Below are 12,538 nucleotides of genomic sequence, written 5' to 3' on the forward strand. Positions count from 1 at the left end.
ATAATTACAATGATGGGTATATTAATACCATCTGGCATTAGATCTAAAGAGCAACCAAGCATTGAAAGAGATTACTGGTGAGGTGTGTGAAGAACCCTTTTGGAGGTGCTTATGAGCAGATTAGGAGGAATTTGAAAGGGTGTGAGCCAACAAAGCCCAGGGCTGCAGACCATATGGTCTAAGGGACACTTTGTGCCCACTTTGAAGATATATAATGCAAAACTGGTGTATCTGACCTAGTTCAGGACAAAACCTGAAGCATTTGCTTGATTAAAGTAGGTGAGAGACTAAGATAATGTGTGGTGGTGGGGTTTTTTTAATGTGTATTTTGTAAACCCTGTTGAATGGTTTGTTCCTGTTTTCCCCCTGAAATGTTTGGTTCTACCCCAAGTTCTCTCCTCCCTTGTCCAGCTGTCATTCACCCCCTAAAACTGTTACCTCATCTACATAATGTCAATCTCCCCTAAATCCCTACCCCTTGTTCCAGAGAAATCCCTGACAGTCCTAAACCCCTCCTTGGAAATCCCCTTTCTTTCACATCCTGTTGGCCCATGTGACCTTTTCCATTCCCCTTGCCTTCCCTATAGGTTGTCATACTTTGAGTCCCTCCTCTATCCCCTCCCAGTTTTACCCATGATTGGTTGAAGAATTGTATCATCCTCCCCCCGTTACTCCCCCATTTAAAAGACTGTGAAAGCGTAGGCTTTTTGTTTTTTCTCAGCTGCACCCCTTGGGGGAATAAATCCTTTGAGAAGCCACCGAGAGACCCTCTCCCTGTTCTTTGCCCCAATCCACAGTGCATCACAACCAACTGCCATTTGAGAGCAGCCTCGCTGCTGCAGTATTCAGCAGCTTTGCTCTACCGCCACCCAAGCCTCAGTTCGGTGTGGAGGTGGCCCCTCACAGCGCATGCCAGGGAGTGCGAGCTAGCTGGGGTCTCTCCAGCATTGCGTCAATAATGTACAGCGGCCTTCAACAGTGGTTTTACACTGAAGAAAAAGGCTGTTAAAAGACTCATACAAATATTTGTTGAATCTTCCTAAAACCCAGGGGGAACCACATGGCCTTGAAAGAACAGTGAAAAAAGACATAATATCTCATGCTATCTCAATAGGTAGTCCTGTGTGGAGTTAAAACACTGGGATTTAGTGAACTCAGGGTCTCTATTATATGGAAGCTGGAACAGAGCAAAGCACGATACAACCAATATGGTCAAAACATACGTTCTCCCCTTTATTATAGAAATGGCTGGTTTTGTACAGTTTTAGATAGTTTACAGTTGCAGGTGTTTTCTCATTGGCGTTCAGCATGAGAAAGAATGCAAACAATCTTAGCTTAAAGCAGCTACCGTGATTCTACTCTAACTGTCCTATCTAAAGCATGCACACACCTTAACTTAAATTCTAACTGCACCACAGGTTTATCTACTTCTACACGGGCCGAAATCAGAGGCCTAGCAGGCCCAAATCTGAGGCCCAGTTTGGGATAGCTAAAACTTCATTCCATAACACATCATGGTTCTGCTACAATTTAGTCCAAAGGTATTCAAGACATCTGAAAGGTGGAATTTGCCCTTCACTGTGAAATTATTCCATTTTAACCACACTGGTTTGAAATAGATTTGGTTAAACTGGTACCACCTTTTGCCTGGACACTCTTGAATCCTAGAGTAGTTAGTATCAATTTAACTTAATTTGGTGTCATTCTGTGTACAGACTGCATCTTAGATGGTGTATAAATATTTGCTTGTTGAAATTAATGCTGAACAACAGAGTGTTGTGGAATTAACCTATGTGACAGAGGATCAGATGCAGGAGAAAAAAAAATGTCAGGTGTCGGAGTCTAGAACATCCCTCTGGCCACCCTGGAGGATTTGGAGACCAGACAGGGGGGTCTGGGATCTGTACAGGGGGGTCAGTTAGACCCATACAGGTCCCAGGAGGACACTGCCTCTGATTCCTGTCCATGGGAGTGAACACTCACATGCAGGAAGAATCACAAATCCTAGGAATTTGAAATAAGTAGTGGATGGTTTATTATAGAATATAAATATAGAAATTAGGATTCTTAGCATATGGGGCTGAAGAGACAAGATGGAGGAATTGGGGAGTGGCCCCTGTCTTCCTTGTTCTTGTTCTCGTCCCCCATCTTGTGCTGAGTTGGGTTTTAGAGATTGGTTTAGAGTAGAACTGACATGTTAGTATAGGTAATAGGTATTGGTAAAATTTTGTAAATAAAAAATACGTCTCGGACAGTGGTTGGGTCAAGGGGACCGTACATAAGGTGCGGGGCTCTCTGATCCGCCCAGTCTGCCGCGTGTCCTGCTCTGCGGAGACACCTTGCAGAGCTGAGAAAGAACTAAGATAAGGTACCCTGCCAGGGAAGTGCCTGGCAGAGTTGAAAAAGGACTGAGATAATGAAGAATAAACAACCTTGGAAATGTGCACCGGCGGACTCAGTTTGTCGTCTCTACCTCTGGTGTGTAACACTTAGGGCAAAGAGAAGACTGAAAACCTTATTACCTCTGGGAACAGCAACCCAGGGGAAACTCCTAGGGAACAGCAACCTTGGGAGACCCTTATTACCTTGGGGAACACCAACCCCAAGGAGAATCTCAGGAAAACTACAACCCTGAGAGTCAGGAAGAGGTCTTAAACTTCAGATGACTTCATGCAATTACCTAGTTTTTAAAATGAACAGAAGAATAAATGAAGGTGAAACAAAAATAATCTCAAGCATTACTAAATAATAATAATAAAACGAGCTTTGAGAACAGCTTCTTCCAGCAGCAGGGCTGATGAATCTTCAGAGAGTGATCTCATAGTCCAGTGAAACAAAAAAAATTTCTCATTTCACAGTGAGGTTTTGCAACTGCAGATTTTCCAGGAATAGCAAATAAATAATTCAAAGTTTCTGAAGATGCATTCTTTTACTTCAAATCTAGGTCTGCCAAGCTGCTAAAGGGCTACAGCAAACATCACCCTATAAAATAAAAAATGACAGACAAAGCAGATGACCTCTTCTGTGTCTTGAACCTTTGCTAACTGCTCATTGATATAACCAGAAATTAGGTGAGCAGAGGAGAGGGAGTCAATGCTTTGTTTCCTGCCCTCTCACAGGGACAAGAATCACAGAATCACAGAATCTTTAGGTTAGAAGAGACCTCCAGGATCATCAAGTCCAACCCAACCTCAACTAAACCATGGCACCAAGTGCCACATCTAGTCTTTTCTTAAACACATCCAGACATGGTGAATCCACCACCTCCCCAGGTAGACCATTCCAATACTTTGTTACCCTTTCTGTAAAAAACTTTTTCCTGATATCCAGTCTATATTTCCCTTGGCGCAGCTTAAGACGGTGTCCTCTCGATCTGTTAGTTGCTGCCTGAAGAAAGAGACCAAGTCCCACCTGACTACAACCACCTTTCAGGAAGTTATAGAGTGATAAGGTCACCTCTGAGTCTTCTCTTCTCTAGGCTAAACAACCCCAGTTCCCTTCGTCATTCCTCATAGGGCTTGTGCTCCAAGCCCCTCACCAACCTTGTTGCCCTCCTCTGGACACGCTCAAGCATCCCAGCATCCTTCCTAAACTGAGGAGCCCAGAACTGGACACAGTACTCAAGGTGCAGCCTCACCAATGCTGAGTACAAGGGAAGAATGATCTCTCTGATCCTGCTGGACACACTATTCCTGATACTGGCCAGGATGCTGTTGGCCTTCTTGGCCACCAGGGCACACTGCTGGCTCATATTCAGTTGGTTATCGACCAGAACCCCCAGGTCACTTTCTGCCTGGGCACTGTCCAGCCACACTGTCTCCAGCCTATAACGCTGCAGGGGGTTTGTGTGGCCAAAATGCAGGACTTGGCACTTGGACTTATTAAACTTCATCCTCTTGGATTCCACCCATCCATCCAATTGTTCCAGGTCTCTCTGCAGAGCCCTCCTACCTTCTAACAGATCGACACACACTCCCAGCTTAATGTTGTCTGAAAATTTACTTATGACAGGCTCAATACCCTCATCCATGTCATCAATAAAAATATTAAACAGAACTGGCCCCAAGACAGACCCCTGAGGTACACCACTAGTGACTGGCTGCCAGCTGGATGCAGCACCGTTCACCACCACTCTCTGGGCTTGGCCATTCAGCCAGTTCCTAACCCAGCAAAGAGTGTTCCTGTCTAAGCTGTGGGCTGCCAGCTTTTCCAGGAGTATACTGTTTGAGACTGTCAAAGTCCTTGCTGAAGTCCAAACAGACAACATCCACAGCCTTCCCTGCATCCACCAGGTGGGTCATCTGGTCATAAAAGGAGACCAGGTTGGTCAAATATGACCTACCCCTCCTAAACCTGTGCTGGCTGGGTCTGATACTCTGGCCGTCTTGTAAGCATAATAGCTCTCAATATAAACTGCTCCATTATCTTACCTGGTACTGAGGTCAGGCTAATTGGCCTATAATTACCAAGATCCTCCTTTCTACTCTTTTTATGAATGGGAATCACATTGGCCAGCTTGCAGTCTTCCGGAACCTCACCAGTAAGCCAAGTTTGTTGGTAAATGATGGAAAGCGGTTTCACAAGCTCATCTGCCAGTTCCCTCATCACCCTGGGATGGGTCCCATCTGGGCCCATAGATGTATGGAGATTCAAGCAGCTCAACACTTCTCTGACTGCCTCCTCCTGGATAACAGGAGGACCATTCTGTTCTCTGACACCATCCACCAACCCAGTGTGACAATTATCCTGAGGACAAGCCATCTTCCTGCTAAAGACTGAAGCAAAGAAGGTGTTAAGCACTTCTGCCTTCTCACCTGCAGTTACTAAGTTTTCTCCTGCATCCAATAGATAACAAAGGTTGGTCTCATCCTTCCTTTTACCATTAACATATTTGTAAAAAGATTTTTTATTATCCTTTACAGAGGTTGCCAAATTAAGTTCGAATTGAGCTTTGGCCTCCCTAATTTTCTTCCTACGTGCCCTAGCAACCCCCCTAAATGCTTCCTGAGAGACCTGACCCTCCTTCCAGAGATGATACATCCTTTTTTTATTCCTAAATTCTTTCAAAATCTCATTACCCATCCAGGCTGGAAGTTTGCCTTGTCAACTCATCTTTGGGCACACAGGGACAGTCTGTTCCTGTGCCCTCAAGATCTCTGTTTTGAAGCATGCCCACCTTCCCTGGGCTCCTTTGTTTTTAAAAACTACTTCCCAAGGAACTCTCTGGACAAGTCTCCTGAATAGGTCAAAGACTTCCCTCTGAAAATCCAATATAAAAGTCTTGTTGATGGTCCTCCTAACTTCACTAAATATTGAGAACTCTACAATTTCATGATCACTATGCCCCAAGTGGCCTCCAACTACCACATCTACCACCCCATCTCTATTTGTAAACAACAGGTCTAACATAGTCCTACCCCTGGTGGGCTCATTCACCAGCTGCAACAAGAAGTTGTCCTCAATACACTCTAAAAACTTCCTGGACTGCCTCCTTTCTGCTATATTAAGTTCCCAGCAGATGTCTGGTAGGTTAAAGTCACCTACAAGAACAAGGGCTGATGATCCTGAAACATTCTCCAGCTGCTTATAGAATAGGTTGTCCACCTCTTCTTCCTGGTTGGGTGGACGATAACAGACTCCCAATAGGATGTCAGCCTTATTGGCCTTCCCCTTAATTCTTACCCATAAGCATTCAACTTCATCATCACTAGTTATAATATCTATGGCATCAAAACTCCCCTAATATAAACGGCCACCCCTCCACCCCTGCTCCCTTTCCTGTCTCTTCTGAAGAGCTTGTAGCCATCCAGGGCAGCGCTCCAGCTATGTGAGCCATCCCACCATGTTTCTGTGACAGTGACTACATCATAGTTCTGCTGTTGCACCATGGCTTCAAGCTCTTCCTGTTTATTACCCATACTGTGTGCATTAGTATACATGCACCTCATTTGGGTTAGTGACTTCACCCCTAACTTAGGTTTATTACCCTTGGGCTTGCTCCCATATAGTCCAGCTGCATCCCCTTCCCCCTTCAAACCTAGTTTAAAGCCCTCTCAATGAGTTCTACCAGTTCATAAGCTAAAAACATACTACACTTTTCAGAGAAATGAAGCCTGTCCAGTTCCAACAGGCAAGGTGCTAAAAAAGTTGCCCCATAATCAAAGAACCCAAAATTCTGCTGATGGCACCAACCCTTAAGCCACTTGCTGATAGTGTGAGTTCTCCAATTCCTTTCATCATACTTCTCCGCCACTAAAGGGATTGAACAGAACATTACCTGTACACCTGCCCTATCAACCACTTGACCTAATGCCCTAAAGTCCCTTTTTATTGCCCTAGCACTTCTCTTTTCAGTCTCATCACTGCCAGCCTGGAGTATCAGCAGTGGGTAGTAATCAGAGGGCTGAATCAGCCCAGGAAGCGTCTCAGCGATATTCCTGTATCTAGGCCCCAGGGAGGCACCAGACCTCTGTGAGATGGGTCTGGTCGACATATGGGGCCCTCTGTTCCCCTCAGAAGGGGGTCACCCATGACAACTACTCTTCTTTTTAATGTTAGAAGTAGTAATCTGTCTGACTGATGAGGCATAACTGGGAGGCTCACTGGGCAGATCAATTTCTTCTACATCATCAAACTGACTCTCTAGATCCAGGGCCTCATACCTATTCTGAAGTGGCACCTGGGTAGGTGATGGGGGTTGGGAGGAATTTTTGTTACCTACCCGAGTAGGAACCCATTTTCACTCCCCCTCATCCACCAGGTGTCCTCCTATTGCCTGACAGTGGTAGGCATAGGAGTCCTCTGACTCTTGGTGGGCTTCCCTCAAGGATGGAAGGGCTGAACTCCACCAATCTATTTCCCTTTCACTTTCCCTAATATTCCTTAGTCTATCAACTTCCTCCCTAAGCTCAACCACCAAGAAGAAATCATTCACTTTTTCACACCACATGCAGACTTCTTCTGCAATTCCCCCTGATGCCACTGATAAGCTTAAACACTCCTCACAGGAATGGGTCTGGACAGACACATCCTTCTTGGAGGGTTCTACCTGGCTACATACACTTTTACTAACTGCAGTTTTGAATCGTGTAAAAACCATTACTAAAACCCCCCAAACTAACCAACAGAACTGCAAACTAAAAAAAAAAAAAAAAACTCAACCCTACCTGCTTGCCCTGCCTGTGCAAACTACCTCGCAAACTGCCATGCCCTTAGAGTAGTGCCACACCCCTGTTTGCCTGCTCCTGTTTGTTTGCCCGCTCCGGGTCACTGCGGTCTGGGTCGCCGTGCTCCCTAAAGGCTTCTTTTAACGCACCCCTGCCTGATGCTGGAGGGCAAAAACCCCGTCCTGCACCTGCGTGGCTAATGCGTCCACTGCTGTAGGTGTATACTGTTACTCACAGATGTGCACTAGGTTACTGTGCAAGAATTACCTGTCCAAAGAAATGATGAAGAGATGATATTATAATGCATGGGTCTGGCTTCAATAATTTTCCTGCTTCTCTTTCCCTATTAAAGATAAGCAACACATAATGCTGGCCTTGCACACTACGGGGTGGAGGACAGCACCCCTCAGCATCAAAATTTAGGAGATTCCCTACAAGAATATGTGTCCTACTGCACAGAGCTTTTAGGGACATGCCTAAGTCCCAAGTGATATAACAGTTTTCCAAGAGCTCCCTCAAACTCTGAATTTTTCAGACACTCAGGATAATTAATCTGGCTGTGGCACTATGCAGAACACTGTAACAACCAAAAGAAAAAATAACGTTTAAAAATATTATTTTCTTTCATGCAAAGAATCAAACTTTACATGATTCCATCTATCACTTTCATCTGCACTTTCATTGGCTGGATTTTGCTCATTAAGATAAATTTCAAGCCAGCAGATCATTTTTACCTTCAGGGCTTTGATAAAATGTAGTGTTTGGGACTTTCTCCCCTCCTCCATTTTTGACAGCCTTGACAGAGGAATAAGTGTTTCTCTCTTATGCTGCTTTGCAATTATATGGAATGGCTTTGACCTTCCAAAAAGGAAACACACTACAGTCAAATTCCTCCTGCTTTCCCCATGGGACTAGGAGCTGGCCAAACCCTTCCAATAAAAGTTTCCCACTCGACCTTGCATCATAATACTCTCTTTTCTTTATTACTCCATCTCCTCAAAACTTCTTTTGCAAGCCTCTAGCCCTTTCAAAAGGTGGGCTGGAGAGCTTCTATGCTTTGCAAATAGTAAAAACATCTTTGTTTCTTCCCTGAAAAGACATAAAAGCAATTTGTTGGATTCCTTACCTCATAACCAAACACAACTGTGCACTGTGCACTCTTTGTTACAGCTTTCTGTCCTTTCAGTCCAAATGACTTAGTTTACTGTAAATGTTAATTGTTGGAGTCCATGTTTCCATGGATCCTCCACAGAAAGTGAGAAGTGCAGGAATTGAATTAAAAACTTTAGAAAAATTAAAATATACAAAGCCATACACACATAGAGATTTAAGCTTCAGCTTTAAGCTTCACATACCCCAAGTGCCTAATTGTCAGTGTAAAAGTACAGAGCTTCAGGCTTAGTGATATAGTTTAGATATAACAAAAATAGAGTAGAGTACATTTATAATTTTTGGTAAGAATTTTGCACAAATAAGATAAAGTTTCTCATGTATGCTAAGATAGAGCTTTTACACATAACAAGATAGAATTTTTTCGTTAGCAAGATAGAGTTTTTGCAGTGATAGATATGCTATATGCCTAGGTTTTTGATACTGCTTTTTGTAGTTTTTCGTAGTTTTACGAACTTAGAGAATTGCACCTAGATTGGGTAGTGTGCAGATAAAGATATGAACATGCATTTGTAACATAGATAAAAAGCCTCTGGGTTGGAAGTGGAGGTATTGATCGATCAATCCGATCTATCCATCCAACCTCCACCTTCTGCAGCCTGAGGAAAGAGCCCTGCCAGGGAGCTGAAATGGGATTCTAAAGGTACCATCTATTGTAGCTTTTGTCGCTTGGGATCAGGGCCCTGGGGTCCCCTTTCCCCTTCCCCCTTGCGGCGCTTGCCTCGGAACTCTGTTCGGGGCTGCTGGGGACTCTGCGAGGGTTCGGGACCCCGGGACCCCTTCCTGCCGCTGTGACCCTGCGACCAGGAACCCTGTTTGGGATTTGTGATGCCGGGACCCTTTCCTGCCTCTGCGACCCTGCGGCCGGGAACCCTGCTTGGGATCCGTGATCTCGGGACCTCCTTCCTGTCATTCCGACCCTGTGGCTGGGAACCCTGCTTGGGGTCAGGAGTTGGAGGTTGTTTTATCCTAAGGCTGGAATGTTATGTTAAATTCCATGTTAAGACTACTGTTTATTCTGGTATTTTATTTCTAAGACTTTATGCTCACAACTGATTGTAAGACTGCTCATATAGGACTCTCGCACCTTCAGATATATGCTTTCATGTAATAAACAACTTTGCATAAGACTTTAAAATGTTCTTGGACCTTTAAGATCTATTAACCTGTAGAGATGGCCTTAGCAGTTAATTACACATTGGAATGGTTTCATGAGGGATGTGATAAATCAACTGCCACTTAAAGTCTTTAAACCAAGGCTGGGTGTTTTCAGTGGGGTCCTGCTCTGTGCCTGGAGCACGCAGAGGCTCCCAGTGCATTTCCAGGAGGGTATATAATCACATGGTCATGGTCAGTCGTGGTACTGAGGAATTAGGGGATGGATGGGATGGCCTTTGTCATGGAGGATGTAAGATTAGTTGGACTTAATGGTCTGTTTTGGCCTTTAACTCTATGAATAGGGAAAAGGAAAGAGGAAAAAGAAAACAAAAAAGAACAAAAGTCCCTATTATAACCAGCATGTTTCTGCCTTCTGAAAGCAGAGCCAGAGGGACTGCAGGCAGCTGGGGCTAGAAATGAGTGCTGGGCACTCCTTTGCACTGCCCCTGCTCCCAGAGCTCCCCAAGCTCTCCTAAGCTCCTCAAACAGGTTCTTGCAAGCAAAGCCAGGAGCTCAAGCCCACTGGGATTAGCTGACATCTTTCAGAAAACAAGACATGAGCACACACACAAAGTTCAAATAATTTCTAATTTCTTCCCCCCCGAGGTATTTTTAGGTGTTCTAGAAGGAGAAATCTAAAGCTTTTTCTATTTCTAAATTAAGCTAATTAAAATTTTAATCTGGTAGACATTATTAGAAGAACTTATACTGCAGTGGTTTGGTTAGCACCAATCCTTTTTGCTTTAAATTGTGTTTCATTAACTGAACATGGCCTAGGTGCTTATAAGGTCCTAACCCAACTATCTGTTCTTAACACAATACTCAATTCTCCCTTTCAGCTATATCTGCTCTTAGCCTGCAAGCCTTATGCTGTAATAGTTTTCCTTTAGAGAAGGGTGGGTTATTACACCCATGATGCACAAGGGAATTTCAGGAAATATAGGTACCCTCACAGACACCATTGCAGACTTGTGGAATCCTCCTGTTTCTAAGAGGCTGAAATCTGATCTTACTCTCCTCGTGGTAACCCTTCCTTTGACCCAAACCCTAAAACTCTGCCCCTACAACACCCTATAAAACCCCACGACTCAGACCCTGTCGGCCTCTCGGTTCCCTCTCCCCACCTTCCTCCCCTCCCTGGTCCTGGGGGAAATAAAAATGGATCCTTGTGCTTAACAATAGAGGCTGTCTCGTCCGTTCTCCCTGCCAGCGGTTGTACCTCCCTGGACACGATGGTCACAGTTGCCTTATGATGCAACAATTGGTAGAGAAAGCTGGCCACCAGTGAGGACAGCACTACTGACCCCCTCTAAGCCTCCTGCAGACTGCTACACCTTGTGGGACTCCCATCTCCCATCTTACATGGAGGTAAAAGGCTTACAGGGAGGGAAACTCCCAGTAAAGGGACTGGCTTACTGAGATGGAGCAGTGGACTAACATCTACCATCACAAGTCTCTTCATTCTTCATGGGAGGGAGTTTTTAATAGTTACAAGTAGCTAGTCTGCCTGCAAAAGGACCATGCTGGGGACTCTTATCAACTCTCCTGACATGGCTGCTGCAGCTTACGGACCATAAAGCCCTGGCAGCTACATATGGATGATTATAGACGATTTGCATGCAGAGTGTCGGTGCCCTAGATAAGTGGTCTACCGTCCTGTGAAACTTCACGTTTTTCAGTTTCTGTGAAGCTGCCCATATCTTTCCTTACCCTTTGTTCCTAAGAGCGCAACAAGGAGTGAAAACTGCCAGGATGGCTCAGAGCTGCTACCGTCTCTCCATCACCCCGTGCCTGTCTCCACCCTCACCCCCCTTTCCCTGAATGCAGGACAAAGGTCAGAACCAGTCCAGAGGTGACGCAGGAGTCCTACCGTCCTCCCACTGTCCTGTGTCCTTCTTTGCCCCGTGTCTTTCCATATCCCCCATTCCCTGCCAGGGAAAGCAGTGGCCCCGCTGACTCGGGTACTCCTCCCAAAAATGGCGCTTACCATCCAGTTTTTGAGATCCCCTTTTTCCTGCCGAACTCCTTCTCTTCCGGTCCCAAGTCTTTCCTTCCTCTCCCACCTACCTCCTCCCCTTCCTACCATGCTGCTGCAGCTGGCCCCGCCCCAAGCCTGTATGGCAGCGAGCCGGTGGAGGGGCCGACCCTGGGCCTGCATGGCAGTGAGCCGGCGGGGGTGCCAAGCCCGAGCTCACTCAGCAGCAGAGGCATGGTGGGGCTAGTCAGCTGAGAGAGGGCTGGGCCCTGCCGTGCTGTTGCTAGCCCCTCTGAAAAGAACAGGGCATATGTCTTTATTAATATTCAGCTCTTTATTAAAGTGATCAGCTCATTATTAAAGTCATCAGCAGGATTGCAGAGTCCGATCAGAGTTTTCCACGCTGCTGCAGCCATCCGAAGGAGCAGGTGCTGTCCCAGTTCATCGTTCCACTGCAAACAGTAGATGCCGAGTCCTTGTTCCCATAGGAACAACTAGGAGTTCTCTCTGGTCAACCAACACAAGGCAGAGCAGTGGCAGTCTGCCACTGGAGTGCAGAGTCAGCTCTTTGCCCTCAGGGAAAAACCTTGAGAGTTTCCCGTTGTGTGTCTCAGTCACTTCAGCTGGCCCATTCCCATTCCATTCAGACTCCTCATAGGTTATGGTGAATCTTCAAACCAGGCCAGGGGGTGTGTCCACTTCTTGCTCCGTTAGGGCACTATCTAATTCTCCTCTGATGCATCTAGCTTCTCGTCTTGGGGTGCAGTTTCTCTAAAAAACCCTCCCAGGATTCACAGGGTCGGTTTTATTTGCATATACAAATGCATATGCATTTGTCCTGGTCTCAGCAGAGGTATTCCTGCTGAAGGAGGTAGTTACAGAGAACAATGACAGGGCTATCTAGGCATGAGCTACTCCTTTTCACATTTTAATGAGGTAGGAGAAAGCCGCCAGGCAGCTTTCTTTCGGGGCAGCTTCCCTCCGTCCTCAGACTTGCTGGGGTGTGGGGTTACCTCTTTCGAGGGACAGCAGCCTCACCCCAGCTATGGGGTTCTCTGCAAAAAGGAAA

General features: G+C 45.7%; 1 protein-coding gene across 1 annotated transcript in view; it reads right to left on the reverse strand.

Moving 5' to 3' along the window:
• Window positions 1–11,549, reverse strand: part of LOC134565247 (heparan-sulfate 6-O-sulfotransferase 2-like) — a 51,609-nt gene extending 40,060 nt beyond the window's left edge. Inside the window, exon 1 of the transcript XR_010083832.1 lies at window positions 11,482–11,549. The gene's annotated coding sequence lies outside the window, so the exon portion shown is untranslated. The remainder of the gene's footprint in view (window positions 1–11,481) is intronic.
• Between the last annotated feature and the right edge of the window lie 989 nt (window positions 11,550–12,538).

Source organism: Prinia subflava (assembly GCF_021018805.1).
Source record: "Prinia subflava isolate CZ2003 ecotype Zambia chromosome W unlocalized genomic scaffold, Cam_Psub_1.2 scaffold_43_NEW, whole genome shotgun sequence".
Lineage (NCBI taxonomy): Eukaryota > Metazoa > Chordata > Aves > Passeriformes > Cisticolidae > Prinia > Prinia subflava.